This window comes from Patiria miniata, unplaced genomic scaffold, assembly GCF_015706575.1.
Source record: "Patiria miniata isolate m_02_andy unplaced genomic scaffold, ASM1570657v1 HiC_scaffold_23, whole genome shotgun sequence".
Classification (NCBI taxonomy): Eukaryota; Metazoa; Echinodermata; class Asteroidea; order Valvatida; family Asterinidae; genus Patiria; species Patiria miniata.
The window spans coordinates 2,766,413-2,791,502 of NW_024037062.1; the positions used below are offsets into that span (position 1 = coordinate 2,766,413).

General features: G+C 39.4%; 2 pseudogenes; both read right to left on the reverse strand.

The window, feature by feature from the left end:
• Positions 1-15,866: 15,866 nt before the first annotated feature.
• Positions 15,867-18,882, reverse strand: LOC119731373 (annotated as a pseudogene).
• Positions 18,883-19,813: 931 nt separating this feature from the next.
• LOC119731374 lies at positions 19,814-20,322 on the reverse strand (annotated as a pseudogene).
• Positions 20,323-25,090: the final 4,768 nt, after the last annotated feature.

The window sequence follows — 25,090 nt, forward strand, 5'->3', positions numbered from 1 at the left end:
TGGTGTTTGATGCTTACCTTGGTACCCTGCAAGATGAGGAACTAGAGTCAGCACATCATCTTCTTCACGAAATGCGTCAGTCGTATGTCTTCCTTGGTTCAGATTTTGCTGATCAGTTGAGCAGTGAAGAGAATGGTGAATTAATTCAACTTGAAGAGTCATACAAGAGGTACATTGAAGAGGCCTGCAAACAGAGCAAAACGTTTGCCTTCTGGACGTCCTATATGTCTATGGTGCAATTGTTGTTAATGCTGATAAGAGCCAGCAGAGAAGGCGACTGGCAGTTACACCTTTCCAGTATTAGGAGTATGCTGCCTTGGTATTTTGCTTACGACAGAGTGAACTACTCCAGGTATGGGGCAGTGTACTGGCTCGAAATGTGTGCCTTGCCGACGACACATCCCCACCTCCACAATGGAATGATGATGGGACAATTTGCAGTTCAGATGCAAGATGAATATGGGTTTTCACAGATTCCCTGCGATCAACTAATAGAGGAGACTTGCAACAGGGACTCCAAGTACAAAGGTGGACTGACCGGGTTTACCAGAAAGAAGGGGGCAGTTCAGCGATGGCACTTGACTCAGCATCAGCGTTCGGGTATAACTCACAAATGTCAGGAAATGGCTGGGAAAATACCTGGTACAGGAAGAATGCGCAAGGATCTTGATGTGACGCGCAATCAACAAGATGAGAAGGCTACACAGGGGGTCATGGAGACCATCTCAAACATGGTGAATCCTTTTGAATGTGAAGGCAGCGACTTGATTCATATCTCATCTGGTGTTGTGGCAAGTGATAAAGTGTGTGAGGACTTGATGAAAGCCAAGGGCCTTGGAGAGGACAAATGTGTACAGTTCATCAAAGAGCGGTTGCAGAGTGACCAAGTGGGGTTCTTTGACGCATTGAAGAAGAACAAGTTGCTTACATTCTCAAATCAGGGCAAAGAAGTGACCCGGCGAGTCAATAGCAAACAAGTGGTATTGAAGGCGAACCGTGATCTCTTTGCTCGTCTGCTAGTAATAAGCCAAGTAAGGAATGCCGATATGAGAGAGGTGTTGTCTTACAGTCTTGGGCCTGTACCTCTTCCTATAGCCACAGAGAACGGCCATCTGTACAAAAACTCCAAGTCTGACCTGATGCACTATGTCGAGGAACTGGCTGGGGTTGCACCGGTAAGCCCAATTCCATTGGAATCCATCTGGGTAGTGGATGGCATGGCAATGCTGCAAACACTTCGGCCACGTGAACGCCCCAAATCATGGGGTCTGCTGGCAGAAAGCCTTTTGGTGAAGCTGGTTAGTTTGTCATCACAAATTGGTTCCAAAGAAATTCATTTTGTCACTGACCAGTATCCAGTAACAAGCATCAAGAATGCTGAGAGAAACCGAAGAGCTGGGAGCGGAACACAGGTGATCAAAATATCCAATGCTGGACAACCAGTACCTGTTCAGTGGAAGAAATTCCTTGGAGTCGGTCGTAAAAAAGAAAACTTGGTCGACTTCATGTTCCAAACGTGGAAGAAAGTATCATCAGCCATCTTAAAGGATGTCAAGGTGTACTTAGCCCATGGACAAGAATGTCATGTGTTGCGTAATGTCAATGGCAAGGTCCGAAGTGAAAATGTACCAGAGTTAGAGTGTAGTCATGAAGAGGCAGACACCCGGATGTTTCTGCACTGTGCTTTCATCTCCTCTCAGGCCTCACCCAACAGCCCTAGGAAGAGCATCATCATCAAAAGTCCCGACACTGATGTTTTCATTGTGGCTCTGCATCACAGCAGTTCTATAGAGTCACCCTTACTTTTTCACACTGGCAGGGGAAAGAATTTGCGCACAGTCAACATCTCACAAGTGAGCCATGTTCTGGGAGCAGAGACAACACAAAAACTGATCGGTCTGCACTGTTTGACTGGCTGCGACTCCACAAGTGGATTCCGGGGAAAAGGAAAGACAACGCCAGCTAAATTGGCATTAAAGGTATAAATATATGTATACAACATTTGCTTTGCAAAAGTTTTCAGAAATGGATGGATTAGTATTAGAAAGAAAATATTGTTACACTGACATGTTAAAAGTTTTGTGTTAATAGATAATGGAAAGACCTTGACGCAAAACTGTTTTGTATATACGTACTGGTTCCTTGAACCTACTTCAGATCAAACAAAACATTTTAAAGACGGTGGGAAATTGTTGAGTCGGGGAACCAGACAAGCCGGCTTGCACCTGTTCACAGACGTCTAACTAACCGCCAACAATATTGAGAACTAACTCAATTTTGTAAATTGAGGGCAGTTATACATTTTAAAACAGTCAAGCTTTATTTTCCATTTATTGTGACACACAATCATGATATTATTTTCATGGGATGATTGAGACTATTATTCACTCAGTCAAATACAGTTTTTCAATTTTTTTTTTAAATAGAAAGTGTTGTCTATTTTCTTTTCAAGGAGGTCAATACGTACCCTGTCTTCAAAGCAATTGGTGACGACTTTACTGTGAGGCCCGATGTCATCTCAGGAGCTGATTGTTCGTCTGCCATCTGTACAGACAGCTTGATTGTGCCAATGTGAACATTGCCAGGTATGTGTTTAACATGCATTAGTTTTGCCAAATTCAAGCACACAGAAAGCAGTACAACCTTCTTGTTGAAAGACCGTAACCAAATGCTGCATGTCAGTTCAGAGCAGTGTGTGTGGATAAAGAGTGCTTTATATTCATATTTTGTTTTACTTCAACTTGAGAACAGTTTTCCTTCGCTAAATTTAGTCACAGGCCAATGAACTGCTCCACAAATATATCAAAAAATAAATAACTTGGTCACCAAAAGTTTTCTTCAAGAAGTAACAAGTTAAAACATGCAGTGCCTGTTGCACATTAAGAAAATGCAATTTGCAATTAAAAAGTACTGTCATTTAAGAAAGGGATTTTTCTCGTAATTTGACAACTTGCAGATACAACATGTTCCAGATTGGCACTGTGATGGAGGAGTCGATGCCGCCAAATCAGGATGCCTTGCACCTGCATGTAAAGAGGGCCAATTACCAGGCAGCCATTTACAAGAGGGCCCTGGATGCACGTCCTGAAGTGCCGTCTCCACACAAAAGAGGGTGGAAGGTCATCGACGATGACATCAGTATCCACTGGATGGATCTACCCCCTGCCCCAGACAGTGTCATGGAATTTGCCCACTGTTCTTGTAAAAAAAGTAAATGTACAAAAGGCAAGTGTAGCTGTCTCGAAAAGAAACTGCCATGCACAGACTTGTGCAAGTGCACAAACTGTGAAAATATTCCAGGTGAAGAGCAGCGCACTTCACATGAAAGTAATGATTCAGATATTGAGGATTAAATTAACCATCATGAACATGTTTTGCTATATAATAAGGGAATAAATGTGTGCTCTGGAGGTTTTTATCACTCGTTTAATACCGCTTAGAGTCTGGGTGCTGATAATTACCCGAGCCGGAGGCGAGGGTAATTATCAGCACCCAGACTCTAAGCGGTATTAAACGAGTGATAAATACCGACCGAGCACATATTTATTCCAATTCATAAATACCTTATCCGTAAAAATTTTTCAAATAATTCGTTCAAAAAATCCCGATTTTGTTCAACAAGTTCACTTCATGCTTTTTGAAACATCCCTCTAGCAAAATAATGGAGTGTTCAGCTGGCGAGTAAGATGTAAACAACCCTTTTATGGAGATTGACGCACGCGTAACATGTTCTGCGCGATGTCACGCAGAACGCACCTGGGGCGTTGCGTTTTGAATTTAGAACTATAAAATTCTGACTCGCTTGTAGTGTTGCGCATGCCTACGTGAGGATTGTGAACGTTCAACCAATGAAACGGTAAGAGGCACTGGATTTTTAGGAGTCCACATTTTATTGTGACACTGGAAAAGTGTTTAAGACCAGCTAGCCATGTCTTTATCATCCGTTTAATACCGGCCACGTGACGGGCTCTCGACCAATAGGAATAGCTAAACTGTCTGAGGTATTTATGAATATGGAATAAGATTGTCACTTCAGAAGCGTTAAATCACACATTCTGCTTCCAATCCCACTTAAATATTTCCAAATATGAATCAAAAGGACTCGTTTTTAAATAACTTACATTGTTATAGGGACGTACTCAACTTAAAAAAAACCCAAATTTTTGTCTTACGGTTGAAATGACACCGTTGATTTTGTGACGGACGTTTTCCAGTTGCAGGTTCAGCAAGGGGATGGTAAATAATTTTACCGTGTTTTCTTTTTCGACAATGTTTTTTTTTGTGTGGTAATTTGTAAGGGCTTAAAACAGTTTATTCCTCTCCGCTAATGTTCATGCTTACAGTCTTATTTGTTGTTAATCAAATAGACTCTATTAAGACATCCTTTAGAGCTTCTTGTTAGTGTAATTCCTTTTTTGGGGGGGGGAGGTGGGTGCAGAAGATGTCGTATACTAAGAATTGTCCTCCATGATGCTATGCAAAAGGCCCATTCTCTTGGTTGATGTCTTTGTGCAGAGAGAGTTGTTTCATATTTTATACTAGATGTATCCACCAATCCTCTTATACATTGAACTATGTTCTCAACTGCAGTTCTGGTTTCTTTGAAGGTTTATGACATTTTTCGTCCTTCGACCCTTCGAATGATTTGAAATCTAGACAACGGAACTCACTGTAGATAACGAATGTAGTTTCCAGATGCCAATGGATTCGCCATTGAAAGATTCAAGTCTGTTTTACCATTTTTGTAATGACTAACCTTTATTGAGATACAAAGTTCTGGTCTTACCTTGTTCCGGTCTTACCTTCACGGAAGGACACAGTAACTAAAATTGGGAATGTCGAACAAATCCGATTCTTTCAATTTTGGAGTCCCACAAGGGACTATCTTGGGCCCATTAATATTTTCTATATTTATTAATGATATCACGTCAGTGACTGAGCATACTAAAATTGTCCTTTGTGCTGATGACACTTCTATTTTTTACTCAGGTAAAGATATTCATCAGATCAACTTGTATCCAGAAAATGTCAAACTGGCTCAATGACAATAGATTAAAATTGAATACTACCAAGTCCAAAAGCATGTTGATTTGATCATTCCAAAAACTTGCCTGATGTGAACATCCTAATATTGATATTTATTTTTTTTTGTATTATAATTTTTGCCAAATACAGTTATTATTTCTCAAGTATTTTTAATTACCATTTACTGTATTGTTTTTTGTACAAATAAATATGCATCAAAGGCTGAAATTATAAACCCTGTGGTCATTTTTATTTTTTTTATTCAGATAAATTCATTTGTATTTGTATCGGACCCTCCGTTTAATTTATTACATCGTAAGTCAGAAATACTCTGTAATTTTAACCAAAAAGAAAATTATAATCATATGATTAATAATACCCTATTAAGAAGTTCAGTAAAAAACAATATATGTGTTTTAAATGAAAATATAAAACAAAAGGAGGGAACATTTGCACTAAGGCTGGGAAAGGGCTTTTAGAATCTTCCATGAATTTCAATGGGCTGGAAAATTTGATATTTAAATTAATTATTGGAACAATGAAAGTCTATTGGAACATTAAAAGTCACCCCAAGTTCCTTTTTATTGAGTCTTGGCTCTGTAGAGACCCTTTTTAGCAAGCAACAGCAATTAAAACAATCTTTCCCATTGAAAATGTGCACAGTTTTCCATTCCTGGTCAATAGAGGGCGCCCTTTTTTGAACTGCTCATTAAAATGCAAATATTTAAATGATTGGTCACTTTGGGGTTGTGGATTTTGGTTTTTCGTGATCTATATGGTCTCAGCTAATAACCTGCAAAAATTCACTTAGATCTGAGAGGTGCGCCAAGAAAATCACTTTCTGAGCACATTTTGCAGCCATGCCCCGTGGTCTATTTCGTCCAAGACAAATTCCAAATGCTTAACGAAAACCACTTAAATTAGTCATTTACCATTCAATTTCAAAGTTTGGTCACCCTCTTTCGTCACCGGGTCGAGAATATTCGACATTACAGATTAAATTCGTCTCAGCTGTTTCCGAATGGTAGCATTCAGAGATCGAATTCGTCTTATATAAATCAATTAGACGAATTTGAAAGGTTTGGCGTAGACGAGACGAGATAGAATACTCCCGGACGAAAACGTGTAATCATTGTTTGAATTTGTTTGTATGAACTGAATTTGAAATTGTCAGACAAAAGACAAAATTAAACATTGGAAGTGCACTAAATGGATGTTGATGGACGAATTTGAATATTAGAAACAGTGAATTCGAATGAAGAACGTTTTGAAATAGCCGGGAAAACCTATAATAAAAATAGTGACAACCGTGGCCCAATTTTTTAATTTTAATTTAATCAACAGTGATATTTGTCTTATTATAGGTTTTCCCGGCCAATTTCACCAAGATTTTATTCATTTTAACGCCTAGCTCATTCGATTTAGATTGACATTGAAAGATCACGCAGATCGGCATTTCACAATCAAAAAGAATCATTCAATTTCACTATCGTCCCTATCAAATATGCGTTCATATTAAAAGTATCAAGTTGTTCATTCAATATCGTCTAAACCAGCATTAAGGGGTTGATCAGGCATTCGTTTTCATAAATGGGCAAATATATTTCACATTTTGTCAAACATCTTTTAAGACTTCATACGTGTCCGTACTCCTTAGCGTTACTCATATTTAATGTCTTCAATCCGAAGATGCCTTTCTTTCTTAATTAAAGGGTATGTGCAATGAATTTTTCTCAGGAATTATTTTTGTTTTACTCTTTGTGAAATGTAAAAAAAAACTACACATTTGACAACATTTTTTGGTTAATGTTATTGCAAAAGTGCACTTCTTTAAACATTTAAAAGTTTCCATGTTTTTCCGGACTACGTATGAGCGCACTGTTACTGTGATTTCATCTCAGGAAGCTTAAGACACTGTTCAGTTTAGGTTTTCTTCTTTTTAACTATTCGTCCAAAATTTGCTAATTGAAAACATTTGTGTGAAAGGGTTGCTCGGTGGCTCACTGCCAATTTGACCACATGTGCAAAACTCACGCGAAATGTAATGGGTGATAATGAAACTGATTAGAACAATTCGGAATTTCTCCAGGGAAAACCTATATTGACAAGGAAGGCCTATTCTTGGCTAACTTCTTCGTACCGTAAAAGTCATTGATCCAATGTTTGTCTTCATACCCATTAACGAACGACTAAATCGTCCCCTTTATCAGCACCTCCCTGTCTCATTTCGTTTGAATATTGTTACTTCTTTCCAATATCATTGCTCCCTGTGACTTTCGGATCAGGAAGATGTACATGAATGTACACACTATGAGGTCTCAGTCAGTCTCTTGTTAGTCCGATTCTTCTGGCCTTGCATTTAAGTGCAAAATCATCATTAAAAAATCTACGATGGAGGAAAAATTATCAAATTCATTTTTAATAGCCTATACTGGCAAGCAATGAGGCAGGAAGCAAGCATTTGATGACTGCGTTCCTTTGTGTGTATTCCGGTGGTTAATGTATTATAAATGACATAATATAAAATACAAAAGGCTTCAGTGATCACGCTTTTAGTGAAAATAATTATCCTTGAGTACGGCAGCCTATATTTGTATTTGGGGAATCTGCCACAACCCGGCTACCGTTTTAGAATCGTTCGAGCTTCTTTTTTTTCCGGACCGTCATTCTCAGCGACTTTTCTTCAACCTGTTCCCAGCAGGAACTTGAGACTTGGAACGAAAATCAACCCTGATACAGAGGGCACGCCATTATGACGTCATCAGGTATCACATTAACAAATTATCATTTTTAACAAAACAAACAATGGACAAAATACACAATCATATTAAAGGTTTTCCCGGCCAATTTCACCAAGTATTAGACGCCTGGCTCATTCGATTTAGATTGAAAGATCACGCAGATTGGCATTCGACAATCAAAAAGAATCATTCAATTTCACTATCCGAGCATTCTATCGCCTTTTAGCTTCACTCGTCCCTGTCAAAGATGCATTCATATTAAAAGTATCGCGTTTTTTCATTCTCTTTCGTCTAAACCATTTGTAAGGGGTCGACAGGGCATTCGTTTTCATTAATGGGCAAACATATGTTGCATTTTGTCAAACATCTTTTGAGACTTCATACGTGTCCGTATGAAGTCTTAAAAGTCTAAATCATATTTGATGACTTCAAACCGTAGATTGACTTTCTTTCTTAATTAAAGGGGATGTGCAATGAATCTTTCTCAGGAATTCTTTTACGCAACTCTGTGAAGTGTAAGAAAACTACACATTTGGCAACACTTTTCGGGTTAATCTTATTTCAAATGTGCACTTCTTTAAGCATTTTAAAGTTTCCATGCTTTCCCGGCATAACGCTGTCACTACTGTGATGTCATTTCAGGAAAACACTGTTCAGTTTAGGATTTTTTCTTTCAAATTATTCATCCAAAATTTGCTAATTGAAAACATTTGTGGGAAAGGGTTGGTCATTGGCTTACTGCCATGTACTGACACATCATATAATAACCCAAAAAAAGAAATTTATGACAGCAAAATATCCAAAATTCTACGAACTTTTTTTTGCTGAAATAGCTGTGTCACATTAAACATGCTTGGAATGCCATCACATGTTTTGTAAGGAATATGAAACTTTGCATTAGCATAAAAACGAGAAGGGCACCAAAACACCCCTCAAAAAGGAAACATATAGGTTTTTCCGGCGAATTTCCGAAATTTTCCAATCACTTTCATTATCAGCCATTCAATTTCCTGTGAGTTTTGCACATGTGGTCAAATTGGGGTTTCTTTTTCGTTTTGGGTTCGTTCAATTTCATTTTTAGGCAGCCAAGATTTTGCTCTGAATGTTCGTTTTCATTTTCGGGCATCCTATTTCGTTTTAGTGCATTCAGGACTTAACTTGTAGCAGTCTTAAATTAAGTCTTTGCAACCTTTTGACGGTTGACGCATTCAAATTAGCGAACATCTGTGCGCTTGTAAAGTATAACCATGCTTTTCGTTTCTTATTCGTTTATGGGCAATCGCTTTCATCGTTTGGTCATTTAAATTAGTAAACAATTGTAATCGATATATTTCCTATTTTTCTCCGAGGTTCATTTCCAAGACTTGATAAGTGTAAAACTTACAATGTTACAATTTAACTTATAGGCCCTATGAGGGAAACAAGATGTAATTACGAATTAATTAATTGAAGGGACTAAGATAATTTGTTTTTCACTGTTTATCTTTTCTTCGTTTGAGCAAGGGGCATCTTAACGTTGACGATTTCTTGACGTGCAAGACATCGGAACACCTATATTTGGTAATAGATGTACCATCGGGAACATTTCTCTTGAGTTATTTCTTAAATGTTTTTTTGCGCATGTCTGACCGATCACTTACTGCATTCACAGGGCCCATGCAAAGTTAGTTTGCAATGCAAGCCTTGAAAATACATCTTTGTGTCACATTTAACCTTATTTGCAAATTTCGTTTTCATTTTTGAAGGATGTTTTTGGTGCTTCCCCGTTTATATGCTAATGCAAAGTTTCATATTCATTAGAATACCTGTGATGGCATTCCGGGCATGATTAATGTTACATGGCTATTTAAGCACACACAAAAAGTTAGAATTTTGGATATTTTGCTGTTATAAATTTCTTTCATTTGGTGAATCTTTGATGTGTCAGTATGCATGGCAGTAAGCCAGTGAGCAAAAATGTGTTCGTGACGCACCCCGTCAGCATATGAGCCGCCTGTATTGGACGTATACATAGCGTACTTGCAGCGCAGATGCAAAGCACGCTGAACGGCGAGCGGCAGAAATGCGGCGGGAATACGCTCAGAAGTGCGTCAAGCATGCGGTCGGCATAATTAGTCGGCTGCGTCCGGAATACGCTCGGCATGCGCACTGCATACTGACCTATTCGCAGCCCGAAAAATAATGTTGTGCACTGCATACGCAACTCATACGCATCTCATACGCAATGGATGTGCTGAATTCGTTACTTGTACGCTAGATGTGCGTCGCACATAAGTCAAGGTGATCAAACAATTTCGACGTTAATTGAGCGTACGGCTGCGTATTGAAATTTTTTGATAAGGAACTCATAAGGAATTAGGATACGCAAAGGTGTGACAGGGGCTTAAAGCAGTGCACGTTTGCGATAAGATTAACCCCAAAATGTTGTCAAATGTGTAGTTTTCTTACATTTCACAGTAGTAAAGAGTTGCACAAAGAGAATTCCTGATAAAAATTCATGATTTACGCTAAGGAATACGGACACGTATGAAGTCTTAAAAGATGTTTGACAAAATGTGAAATATGTTTGCCCATTAATGAAAACGAATGCCCGATCAACCCTTTACTGCTGGTTTAGACGAAATTGGATGAACAACGCGATACTTTTAATATGAATGCATCTTTGAAAGGGACGAGTGAAGCTAAAAGGCAATAATTTGCTGGGATAGTGAAATTGAATGATTCTTTTTGATTGTCGAATGCCGATCTGCGTGTTCTTTCAATTTCAATCTAAATCGAATGAGCCAGGCGTTAAATTGAATGAAAACTTGGTGAAATTGGCCGGGAAAACCTATAAAACTTGCAAATAAGGTTAAGGTTGACGCAAAAATGTGTATTTAAGGTTTGCATTGAAAACTGTGCATGGGCCCTGTGAATACGGTAAGTGTTCGGTCAGACATACGCAAGAAACCATTAAAGAAATAACGCAAGAGAAGTGTTCCCAACGGTACAATCATTGCCAAACATACGTGTCCCGATGTCTTGCAAGTATATAGAAAAGATCAACACTGAAAATCCCTTTCAATTGATTATTTCGTTGCATCTTGTTTCCTTCATATCAGTTGATTTGTATTATTGTAAATTTTACATTCACCTAGATTTTTGGGGGGAAACGAACCTCGGAGAAAAATATTTAAAAAAAAAAACGATTAGAAAATCTTACTAATTTAAATGACCAAACGATGAAAGTGATTCCCATAAACGAATAAGAAACGAAAAGCATGGTTATACGTTATAAGCGCACAAATGTTCGCTAATTTGAGTGCGTCAACCGTCAAAAGGTTGCAAAGACTTAAATTTAGACTGCTACAAGTTAAGTCTTAAATGCACTAAATCAAAATGGGCTGCCCGAAAACGAAAACGAAAATTCATAGCAAAATCGCGGCTGCCTTAAAATGAAATTGAATGAACCCCAAGTGAAAAAGAAGCCCCAATTGGACCACATGTGCAAAACTCACGCGAAATTGAATGGCTGATAATGAAACTGATTAGAAAAATTCGTAAATTAGCCGGGAAAACCTATAATATATGTTTCTCCGGCCAATTTTACCAATTTTTCATTCAATTTAACACCTATGATTAATTCATTTTAGATTAAAATGAAAAGATCACGCATACCGACATTCGACCATCAAAAAGAATAATTTAATTTCATTATTCTAACATTCTGAAAGTATCGTCTTGTTTGAATTTCGTCTGAACCAACAGTTAGGGTTGATCGGACATTTATTTTAATTAATGAGCTAACATAATATTTAACATTTTGTCAAGCATATATCTTAACTTCCTGCATGTCTGTATTCCTATAACATTCTTAGATAACTTATCTCAGCGTAAATCATATTATAGTTTTTTTACTAAAATGATACTTATTGAATCCGAGTGTAAAACATTATCAGTGTGCAAGATATGCATCTTTCAGACATTTCTTAAACTGAATTATTGAATATTTGGTCAGGTGCAACTTGGAATAAATTATTACGTTATTTCATGAATTCTAAACGATCTGTGTTGCAATCTTAGGCAATTTTTAACAATTTAAACACATTTTTGTGAGCAAAAGATTATCTTTTAAACATTGTTTGTTCGAGTTTGAAGTCATTGACTCAGCCTTTCTGAGCTTAATTTGGCTACAATTTTCATACGGGGATGAAAAAAGTATGTAGGGGGATATATATCCCCCACCCACTTTAAAAATTGTTGGGGGGGGGGGGCTCCCCCCATTATCAGTTGTAACTTTATAAAAAAGTCATGCCATTGTGCCATCGGCTATATGGGGGCGCCTTCGTAAGAATTGTATGCATGTATCGCCCCGAAAAGCAGTATACATCCGTTATGCTAGTGCGGATAATTTTCGGTTAGAACAGCACCCCCATCGACAGATGGTACCACAGATGGTATCTTTCTGAGTTCTTTCCATATGCTGTTGTGCCTGAATGTTTCCAATTTGAAATAATAGGTCTTTAATCACCGTTACTACAGCATGACTAGTCAGGGTATGAACAGCAGAATACTCAAATAGCCAGGAAAAAAAGGCCATTTTGGGGTTAATTTGGAATTTCAAGGGGTGGGGGTTATTTAAGAGATACAGCATTAGTTTTGGTGTCAACAGTCTTGTATTGATGGTGTTAACCATTTCCCAGATGGGCGTCTTCATATTTTGACATTGGACTTTACCACCCCCCTCTATTAGTACTCGACCGCTATATTGCAACACTTTAATCATACATGTGCGACACTAAAAATGAATTTGAAAAAATATGTATATATATATCATCTAGAATTTTATTGTGTGTTTTTTCCTTTGTAAAAAGCCCTAATGACGGATGGAGGTGGCAGTGCACATTTTGATGATTTTAGTTTGTGTTGGTAAATAGCCCCAGTGGCGGATGGTGGCAGTGTACATTTGAGTGATTCTTTATTATCTAGAATATTATATTTGTTTCTGGTCTAAAGGCGAACGGAGGTGGCAGTGCACATTTTGATGGTTTTAGTTGTGTGTTTTTTGTAAATAGCCCTAATGGCGGATAGTGGCAGTGTACACTAAAGGGATTATTGATTATCATTTTAGCGATTATTTATCATCTAGAAATTATATTTTTTCATTTGTAAATAGCCCTAATGCCGGATAGTGGCAGTGTACATTTGAGTGAGCGCGCCGCCTCGCCTACGTACGTAGCTAGCCCTGCGCGACGTGAACTCGTACGGTCCATATTGTGTGATACGGATACTGTCTCTGCTCGGTGTAGGCACGGACGTCCGCGCCGCGAGTGCCCGTTCAGTTTCTTGATGAAAGACTCCCAAAGGGCCCTGTCACACTTCTGCGTATCCTAATTCCTTATGAGTTGCGCATTGACATTTTTTCATACGCAGTTGTACGCACCATACGCACCTCATATGCATCTCTATCGTTTTGTGTAAGTTTTATGTACGCAGGCATACGCATGGTACGGCCCAGTACGCCGGATAGTTTTGGGCATGCACAAAACTACGCTGCGTACGCTGTTACGCAGGTCATAAGTTATAAATACGCAGCGCATCGGTCCCGCATCGGTCGAGTGCGTTACGAGTACGCTTTGTGTTCGTGACGCACCCCGTCAGCATATGAGCCGCCTGTATTGGACGTATACATAGCGTACTTGCAGCGCAGATGCAACGCACGCTGGACGGCGAGCGGCGGAAATGCGGCGGGAATACGCTCAGAAGGGCGTCAAGCATGCGGTCGGCATAAGTCGGGTGCGTCCGGAATACGCTCGGCATGCGCACTGCATACTGACCTATTCGCAGCCCGAAAAATAATGTTGTGCACTGCATACGGAACTCATACGTATTTCATACGCAATGGATGCGCTGAATTCGTTACTTGTACGCTAGATGTGCGTCGCACATAAGTCAAAGTGATCAAAACATTTCGACGTTAATTGAGCGTACGGCTGCGCATTGAATTTTTTTGATAAGGAACTCATAAGGAATTAGGATACGCAAAGGTGTGACAGGGGCTTTAGGGCCCTGTCACACTTCTGCGTATCCTAATTCCTTATGAGTTGCGCATTGACATTTTTTCATACGCAGTTGTACGCACCATACGCACCTCATATGCATCTCTATCGTTTTGTGTAAGTTTTATGGACGCAGGCATACGCATGGTACGGCCCAGTACGCCGGATAGTTTTGGGCATGCACAAAACTACGCTGCGTACGCTGTTACGCAGGTCATAAGTTATAAATACGCAGCGCATCGGTCCCGCATCGGTCGTGCGCGGTACGAGTACGCTATGTGTTCGTGGGGGATTTGGCGGTTCATACGCGGTGACCTCCCGGCACCCACCCCGTCAGCATATGAGCCGCCTATATTGGACGTATACATAGCGTACTTTCAGCGCAGATACAACGCACGCTAAACGAACTCAGTGTGACAGGGGCTTAACGACGCCATAGAACCAGCCTAATGAGACTATGCCTAATAACTGGCATGTTCACTGGCCTGGTGGCTTGCATGACATGATTAAATGTTAAATTTCTATATTGTACAGCACTTTTTTTATTTGTACACCCTGCGAACATTCTCAAGCATTTATCTGCTAAAATGTTGCGTGCGCTAGAATTTAAATGAAAATCCTTTGCAAAACGATGTGTCAATTACCAACAGTTCGAGGTTTGGGCGCACGCACTGCCTACGCAGCACGCACGCGCACGCGCACATACTGAGCAGTCCATCCGATCATCCCGCAGATCGTTGGCAACACGTGTTCAACTTCTTGTCGACTGCCGAGGAAGCTGACTTAATTCTTTCTGTAATTGGTTTGTTAGGTCATAGATATGTGAAAAGTGAGTGACCTCATGATGACGTCATCAAAAATGCAATTGTTACAGCACCTAAGGGAAGGTCCTGTCGTCATGAAACTTGAAGGGAAAGTAGAGAATATGTTTTGCAAAATCCGAAATGACGTCACGATGACATTCTTTTTTTCTTATTGTAGAACCACAATGTGTTTTGAATGGAAATTTCCAACAGCGACTGACAGTTAATAACGAACGCGAAATGAAAGAAGCTTACCCTTCTCAGTCGAATGCACAAAGCAATCAAAGTGGAGGATTGTTAAAGTTTGTTTCCCTGACAACGCTGCTTTGGGCGTTGTGTAGTTAGAGTTGAGTACACTGTTCGGAATATTGCACTTTTCGACAGTTGTTCCCCATTAATTAACAGCTAAAAATAGCAGATGACTTTCACTGTTGATCTTTGTTATTATAGAAGCTTTTTCTTTAGAATAAGACAAAAATGCCCATATATCCCGCACAGACATTGTACACTGTTTTCTGTATATTGTCACTTACCCATTCTTTCATATCTTCATGAAACTTGGTATGGAAAGAGACCCTATGCTAAAACAGTATGTGCATCAGTTACTTTGGGGCAAACATTACTGTTAATGTTTATATACCAGTCACAACATCCATATATTTTGTACTTACAGACTACAATGCGAGTTTTCCTGATATTGTAAATCCTTCCAAATCTTTGCAGTTCACAACAAGTCCCCCACATAATAGTCATTCACTCTCAGCTGTGAAAATGTAAACCACCACTGTGTTTTGTACATGTACTTGCACTGAAAATGACAGCATCATCTACCTGTTCATAAGGCCAACAAAATAAGTCTCCGGTTTCTGGTAGGGAGCTTGCCCAAAAAAGTGGTGCGGTAACGCGGCTTTTTGGGTTTTTTTACCTTTTTTTTTTTTGCTTCAAATGTCGGCTGATGACTGCAAATGGTGCCCGACTAAACTTATTAAGGGAGACCAGAGAAGCCACATAAAGCTTATTCTCGAGCATAACCCCATCTAAAAACACGTTAAAATTGTGCAGCAGCAGGATTCCAGTCAAACCAGTGAGTTTGGCGGTTTCGAAACATTTTTCATTGAAACAAAAACCTTTTTCATTTTGCCGACGCGCATGGCTACGGCGACGCGTGCGCATACCAGAAACCGGAGACTTTTTGTTTTGGCCTAAGAGCATTCTAAGGGATATCTTTCATATCCGAGTTTGCTTCATGCAACCAGTTTCTACAGATCTAGGCCGTAGCAGTTCTCAATTTCCACCACATCTTCATCAGCCGCATTTTAAAGGGCGAGGTCATTCAGCTGGCACACCATCTTGCCCTGGCCTTGGTCCTTCAGATTGAAGGAGCTACATTTGGGATGAGAGAGGAAGGCCTTACCACAAGACACCAGACCCTGAGCCTGTAACTCCATCAAGACGTGATTATCAATGAGGCTCGGGGAGGTGACTCGACCATCAGAGTCGATCTGAAGGCAGAATAGAGGGTCGTTGTCGATGATAGCAAGCTCACATGTTGCATATCTAAGATTGATGCATAACTGGTTACCCCATTCGCCATTCCTCCAATTGCCCATCAATGCACAATCAGCTGCACTGTGCCGATTGTCAGGCTTTCCTTCCCTCCAGTTCTGGTACGCGTTGGTCTCATCACCTCTCAGAGGACAATTCTGCCAATCACCTTCCTTGTCGATGTCTTAGCAGCCAATCCAGAGATTACTAGAAATACACTATTAACACTTAAAAGCACATGTAGATTGGTAGTATTACCCAAAATTAAGGTTCAACTCACATTATAAACATTCTATAGTCACATAAAGATGTTATGAAATTATCCCGTAAATTTCGGGCATAACGCAGATTCGGCCACGACGACGTTTCCCAGTGAACTTCAGCACCTAGACCCAGAGTTGTAACGAGTCACTGATTTTTCTGACACGAGTCTAGTCGAGTCATTTTAAAGAAGTGACTCGAATCGAGTCGAGTCATTAGGTCAAAAGGTCGAGTCGAGTCGAGAAAAATATTTAGCTCGAGTCAATTCGAGTCACGATTATTTGAACACTATGTATACCAAAATTTATAAAAGGAGGCCATAACTTTAGCGAGCGTTCAAATCCAAAAGCTTCATAAGAAATCGCCAAAAACCGATGATGAAACAGCGAATTAGAAAATGTGTTTAAAAATCTGGTTCCCGGATGGTATTTTGTGCGTTCTAGAACCATGAGGTGAGAGTCTGTGACACTTGTATATTTGTACATGACTGCTATTCGCAAAGTAAAGTGAGCATACATTTTGCACCGTAAGTCATTGCGAATACTTTTCGCAAAGTTGCGCTTTTTATTTTTGGGACTCGATCGAGTCTTAATTATCAGCCTTCGCTCGAGTCGAGTCGAGTCCTTTGATGAGGGACTGGAGTCGAGTCGAGTCATTTGCTCGCAGTAAAGTCGAGTTGAGTCATTTACCCTTAGGGACTCGAGTCGAGTCACTAACAACTGTGACTCGAGTCGGACTCGAGTCGAGTAATTAGCTCGAGTCATTACAACTCTGCCAAGACCAGCCAACTTGTCCCATTATTATGTCAGGGTTTGTTTGAAAGGATTGAAGCTTTTTAAACAAATATGTATCATTTTTTGTTCAAATTTGTTAGTTTTTGTTCAAATTTGCTGTTCTCATCAAATCAAATTTACAACAATTTTTGCAGAATTCTGCCAGAAATCTGCCCCAAAAAAATCCATTCTGTAAAATTTTCTGTCAAACTCTCGGTTTTTTTTACAAAATTCGGACAAGGTTAGCCGAAAATGGGCTAAAACGGTCACCTTGGTACACATGCACCATTGCGTGTATACACACATATTGTACATCATGATTTAATCCGCGGGATGCGTAATTTTTTTTCCTAGGAGGGTTAGGGGCAATGTCATGAATAATTCAGTTTTTCCTTTGAATCATTGCAAGACTTAGGTTCTCGTTCTATTTTCCTCTTAATTTAAAATTATCTCAGTGATAAATTTGGAGAATAAAAATAGCTGATGCAAATGAGCAGCGACGACGTGGATTCGAACCAGGGATCTTTGTATCCATAGCTCATTTCACTATCCACTAGGCTACTGTGTGGTAGCTCGACGACAACCGTTCTTTAAAATGCTTTAATGTATTGTAACTAGTTGAGTAACTAACAACAATGCTGTTGATGTCATTGTCCGTTCTCATGGATAAACATGAATTATTCATGACATTGCCCCTAACCCTCCTAGGAATAAAAATTACGCCCGCGGGATACGGCGCGGTATGCATGGTACGTCAGGGAATTAGACTATGAATATGCATGTATTTGGGGTAATTATGCAACATATATAATGCGCGCTACATACATTAGGCAAAACAGATGCGCGCGCATTACACGACCAATAGCAAGTACCCTAGTGGTTGTTCTGACAGGTTCTTGGGTGATATTGGTTGGTCGTGATAGCGCCCTCTCGCGGTGGCCGGTTATAGCGTTGGTCGGTTATCGGCGTAGCAAACAAGAACAACGTCTAGCCCCTAGACTAGATGCTTTCTGCTTTGTGCCAACTATTTAGTTCCTTGATCACAAATTAACAAGACTTTCCATATCGGTGCCAGCCCACAGGGCAAACAGTCGCCACACTGACTTCAAATCCAGCCATAAGAAGCAGTAAGCTCAACACATCCATGCTGTTTCTGATAATTAGGAATGTTCAGGTGTACGGATATATTTTTTTTTTAGGATAGCCTCAGTACTGCTCAGCTTTTCTGCCAGTAATTGCAACTGAATTTTGAGTGTAGAACCACAACATGTTTTGCATGGAAATAACATCAACTGACGGTTTAAGAGCGCGAAATGAAAGAGGCTTACCCTTCTCATTCGAATGCACAAAGCAATCAAAGTCAGTGATTGCTACCAGTTAGTTTCCCTGACAACACCGCTTTGGCTGTTGTCTAATTGGCAGTTGATTACACCATTGGGAATATTGCATATTTCGACAGTCTTTTGTCACCAGCAGCTAAAAATAGCCGATAATTTTCATAGTTGATCTTTGTGATTATAGAAGCTTTTCTTCACACTGAAGTAAAAATGCGCATTGGTTTCCCCAACAGACATTGTACACTGTTTTATGTATACTGTCACTTCCCCATTCTTTTATATCTTAATGAAACTTGGTGTAGACAAAGACCCTGTGCTAAAGCAGTACGTGTATATTTTACCACAAACCCTGATGTCATATTGACCATGATATGTCACATCCTATCAGTGTAAAAACAATTTGAGTATCTAGAAAACTGAGAATCTGATGGTACTTGGCTAGATGTGATCTGAATGCTAAATAACATCAATATATTTTTGGAAGCAGATTTTGCAGTTTTTAAACTCACTCGATTCTTAACACATTTAATGTTTGATTATGCGCATGTGTAACTCTATATTAAAAAAAAATGATTTCCCTTTGATGTCATTTGGTGCTTTAGAATTATATAATAATAACCACATATTTGCTTCCCCCTATAAACTGGAAAAGTTAACTATTTACAGACAATTGTAAATGCATTTAGTGCATTAATTAAATAGGTAGAATTATTGCAACAGATGGATCTCAAAAAGTTATTTTCTTCTGCAGGGTTCTGCCATTCAAACAGCTAAACATTCAGTGTAAAATATGACTGCCTACAAATTTTTTGTCTTGTTGGTCACACAACACACAACACTGTTAAAACTGTTGCCAATTGCAATTGTTGATGTGCACTTTTTTGGCCCTTTTTTGCATTATGAAAAAATCAAAGGTTGTATGCAAAATATGGCCACCTTTGGGCTTATAATTTGAACCCATATATTTCAGCCAATCAAAAGCCTATCTATCTTAACAACAAAAACAGTTGAAATGACTAGGCAAAAAGTACTGTTAATGTTTTTATACCAGTCACTACATTCACTAATAAACATATATTTTGTACTATTTCGCGAGTGTTCATGATATTTTATTGTAAATCCTTCTGAAATCGTTTCAGTTCATAACAAGTCTCCTACAAAATAGTCATTCACTCTCAGCGATGGAAATGTAAGTTACGACTGCCTTTTGCACTCATCTTTGAAATGTCATCCACATTCAGTGTACGGCAGAACATTGCATCAACAGATTTTCCCTCATGCAAACAGTTTCTACAGATCCAGGCCGTAGCAGTTTTCAATTTCCACCACATCTTCATCAGCTGCATTTTGAAGGGCGAGGTCATTCAGCTGGCACACCATCTTGCCCTGTCTTTGGTCCTTCAGTTTGAAGGAGCTACATTTGGGATGAGAGAGGCAGGCCTTGCCACAAGACACCAGACCCCGAGACTGTAACCCCATCAAGACGTGATTACCAGTGAAGCACGGGGAGGTGATGCGACCATCGGAGCCGATCTGAAGGCAAAATAGAGGGTCGTAGTCGATGATGGCAAGCTCACACGTTGCATATCTGGGATTAGTGCAAGACTGGTCATCCATTTGCCAGCCGCTGAATTGATTATCAATGCACAATCAGATGCAGCATTCCAACTGTCAGGCTGCCCTTCCCTCCAGTTCTGGTACACGTTGGTCTCATCACCTGTCAGAGGACAATTCTGCCAATCACCTTCCTTCTCGATGTCTTTGCAGCCAATCCAGGCTCCATCCACACGACCATCCATTGGTTAACCCAATTACCACTCCATACCACATAATATGTGGTATGATAATATGCGCCGACATGATATTATCAAGTCGGTGCTTTCCCGAGTGATCAAGTATTGATTTACCAATCACAAGAAGTATTCGGGCCACAAAACGGGCAAGAAGAGACATTCTGCAAACTGTAACCTTTGCAAAGCCACGATTTCTGAAATTAGTGATCATGGAACTACCTCCAACTTCATCCGTCATCTCCAGCGTGTACAGAAATCCTGGTATAAGCCTGAGGAACTTCGTAAATGATGGGATAGATCCAGTTGCGGGGGACCTTTTCTTTCCTCCCAAAATTTTGAACCATTGTGGTAGGCGTTACAATTCTGTGAAATATTTTACTTGTATACCCCATCAAGTGCAACAGTGGAGCGCATTTTCAGTCATGTGTAGGGGACCCAATGATACCCCTTTAATTTGTTTCATGTCCTTCCTTGTCATCCTTAGTTTTGTTCGTAACGGGTTGTCCGGAAAACATTGCGCAATGATCTTTAATTTAGTACGTGTAGTTCATCACAAGTTTTAATAATTGGAAATGCGGGCCAAGGACCTTGAAATGTAACAACATTTGTTTATTTTTTTTATCAATGTTCTCTTTGTTGTAAATTTCCGAGGTTTGGCGGCCTGATATCAACTTTAGGTTTTTCCGAAGGGTTTAGACTGTACTACACGGGCACATAAATACCGCCCCAAAACGCGGGTTTTGGCACCGCCTGCCCGACTCTTTGCAGGTAATCATGTCTTTTCTTTTACTCCCATTTTTGTAGCGTAAAATTCATTATTTTGTGGAAACTTTTGGGTCAGATGGCCTACTACCTTTATCGCAATTTATCATAGACTGGTTTAATAAGGATGGGGATGGCTTTTGTTGGATTGAAAATGTGGAATTTAGGTGAAGTTTGAGGTAGTGTAATGTTGGAACTTTAACGTTGATTTTTGACAATAGTGACATGTACGTGCGTTGTGATTGTGTAAAACATCACATGGGTTAACGTGCAAGACTTACGAAATTTATTGGATTGTGGGATTAGATTTGGATTTAATGTGACATCAGTAATTTAACTGTAACACCTTTACACGTGTGGGATTAAGTGTAGTTACCCTTGAACTTTAAATCGCTCGCTGTCAAGTTTAGTAGGCATGGCGGCCGTGTTGGATACTCGGGGAGGGTTTGTGTGTGTGCGGTGAGTGTGCGTGCGATCGTCGGTCAGCCAGCGCGCGGGGTTGACCTGTCTGCTTGCGTCCCTGACCCGTGTAGCCGGCGCTGCCTCTATGCCTCAGTATTCAGTTACATGTATGTTGTTTTAAGTTAAGTGTGGCACGAATTGGTAATTATTGTTTAATGTTTATTGTGTATGTTTATTGATAATGAATACTGTGTAACAAAATTAACAGACCGCCTGCCCGACTCTTTGCAGGTAGCCCCGGTCTCGGGGCCTGACTACTACCACAATATACTGGCAGAATAAACCCTCTGAGGGAAGAGAACTGAAGAACACTGGCTGCCACATGTACATGTACTCGTGAACCTGCGTGCCTGGCCCCCTCCTTCCTCTTTCCCCCTTTCCACCGGCCCGGTTCTCCACACATGGGGTATAATAATGCGTCCCCATCGTGCCAGCTTATCTTCCCGCATGTTGGAAAAGCTTATGTGTCAAAGATGTAATGAACAGGTTTTAGTTTAAATCTTAATTAAGCCAGAACATAATTTTCATACTTGTGACCTTGCAAGGCATTCTGAGTACAAGCAGGGACAATTTTCCAGCAACATCTTTTTTAAAGAGGATCGGAATTTGGGATTTCAATATTTTAAGTTGCATGTTTACACTTGGAAAGCCTTTTAAATCCTGAAGTTCACTTAAAAAAATATTGAGGGCGAAATCTTCTATGAATTTGGTTAAAATGTATACTACACATTATACCTTTAACCTTTGCTATGTATTAAAAGGGGTCAAACAATATACTTTGTCCTGGTTCTCAACCACGATGATGTGTATTTGAGATTCACAAAAGGACTCAAACTCGGAGACAAGGACTCGGACTCAGACTCGGACTAGGATACCAAGGACTCGGACTCGGATGGGGAGGACTCGACCATAGCACTGATTATTTATTACGTAGAATTTGTTTTCTTTCTTTTTCAGTCGTACTTGGTCATCTGCAAAGAGTTGCTCATGTTCTGGCAACGGTTCCAGCCCTACTTTACTAAAAATTAAACATCTTGGAGGAATATAGGCCTAATAGCTGCATAATATACGACGGATGTTTGCATATGATTTGTTCATTCGTGAAACAATCAATGAATCACCTCTACCCACCATTTTGAAATAGTTTTAGCTAACTATCTATGTGCGGTAACTTCAGGGGTGGATCCAGGATTTTCCAAAGGGTGAAGGGCGTGATTTTTTTAAACCTGTAGGGGAAGTTTTGTCGTGATACACCAACGTGCGAAGCCACGGAGCGGGGTTCGGGGCCGACTTAATGGTCCCAAAATTGTGAACTTTAGAAGCTCTTTGGTGCATTTTAGAGCAAATCTTGGGATCTTTGAGGTAGATTTTTCCTCAAAATTCAGAGGAGATAGATAACATTTTTTTTTTAAATAAAAAGATAATAAACATTTCACAAACATAACAATTTTCTGAACTGGAAAGGTTTGGATTAAAAGTAAGTTTCGAATTAAAACAAATTAAGCAAAAAAATAAATAATTTCTGCTTCCTATTACATGACCTCCGAAAAAATAGGGCCGTTAGGTCGGAATTTATTTCTATTTCGTCAAAAAATGTTTTGTGCTGATTGAATTAATGGAGCATACCAAGGAATCATGCATAATTTGTGCCTTAATAATGTTCATTCGCGCCACAAAAGTAATCGAGACTGTCCATCAAAAGTGATAAAAACTTGCCTCACCTAATATGAAAAACATATATTTAAGGTGGATGATTCTTAAAAATAATGGAGAATTGAAGTCCTCCACGCCACTATGCTCAACGTTAGTCAACGTCAGCCGCCAGCCAGCAGTGTCCGTATATCGCCTCGCGCACACGGCACACTATCAGTGTGCATACCTGCACTGTGTATTTGTAGCGGACTCGGCAACGAACCCACGTGCTGTGGCCGAACATTTTTTTCAGAAACACGCTAACGGTGTATCAAGTACGTATGAGCGGAACAATCTCCTTATAAATATATTTTAATGGAAAATACATACACAGAAAAGAGAGATCACGTTCTGGGAATTAATTGGAATAAATTCTCTTTCTCCATCGATGTTTATTAATTATTTGGTATTTTCTACGATCCAAATTCGTCCTGTCACGTTATGTAGGTCGTAGTCACTGGTTCCGGTCCTACCAGTGAATGGTGATGGCACTGCACTGCACTGCCATGCTATGCCACACGGAACATCGTATACGCGTACAGCGGCATGTCTTTAGTGCATTTTGATCACAAATGCGTCAATAGTTTAGGCGTTTTCGTCAAGATTTAGCATGTCAAGATGAACTAATTTTTTTTAACGATTATAGTGCCATATGTAATTCCAGCGTATCGGGCCGATACGCACGCATAACCCAATATGTGTCTATAAATGGCTTAAACTCAAACTCTAGTTTTCTTACACACGGAGTACCCCAAGGCTCAATTTTAGGACCTTTGCTTTTTATAATATATAGTAATGATTTTACAAAGTCTTCTAACTTGCTCTCTTTTATATTGTTTGCTGATGACTCTATTTTATTCTTTTCCCATAGCAACCTCAATTACCTCACTGACACTGTTAATTAACACCGAACTTATATCTGTTTCGAGTTGGTTCAGACTTAATAAATTATCCTTAAATATTTCCAAAACTAGCTTCATGTTGTTCAGTAACTTTGTCAGTGAACTAGCCTGTAATATTATGATTGATGATTCTGTAATTATCAAAACTGATTGTTGTAAATGTTTGGGTTTGTTTATTGACTCAGGGCTATCATGGAAAAATCATGTTGATCATTTATGTAAAATCATTGCAAGAAACGTAGGTGTATTAACAAAATCAAGCATCTTTTACCTGTAAATGTTTTGGAATCTCTTTATAACACCCTAATTGTCTCTCATCTTAACTATGGTTTACTTGCTTGGGGTAGTAGTTCTGCTACAAGACTACTTCTATAACAGAAAAGAGCCTTGCGTGTAATTAATTTTGCCGACTTCTATGAACACACATTTCCCCTTTTTATAAAACATAAAACTTTAAAACTTAATGATATGTATAACGTTCAGCTTAGGTCTTTAATGTATCAATCTTCTCGCAATACTTTACCATCTTCCATTAATAGTATTTTTAGCCAAAAGTGAAATTCATTCTCATTGGACTCGACAAGCTTCTAATTTTTATATTCCATTTAGTCGTACCTCTCTTGCTCAAAATGCGATTAAATGCAAGGGACCCAAGCTGTGGAATACGTTCTCTACACAACTTCAAACTTCTACCAATCTTTCCGCTTTTAAACGCCTAGTTAAATCAATCTTAATTCAAACTTATTATTAATTCATGCTAGTAGATATATGTTGTTACATGTAGATTGTAGAATATCCATTATTTTATTGCTCATTGCTGACCTGACTAGTTAAAATGATCTGTATTGTATTGTTTGTTTGTCTGTTGTTTAAGTCTGAAAGTGTATTGTGTTTAGGTATGTTGCTTTTCTACTTGTAATTATTTTAAATACAGAATGCTCATTGAGCCCTATATA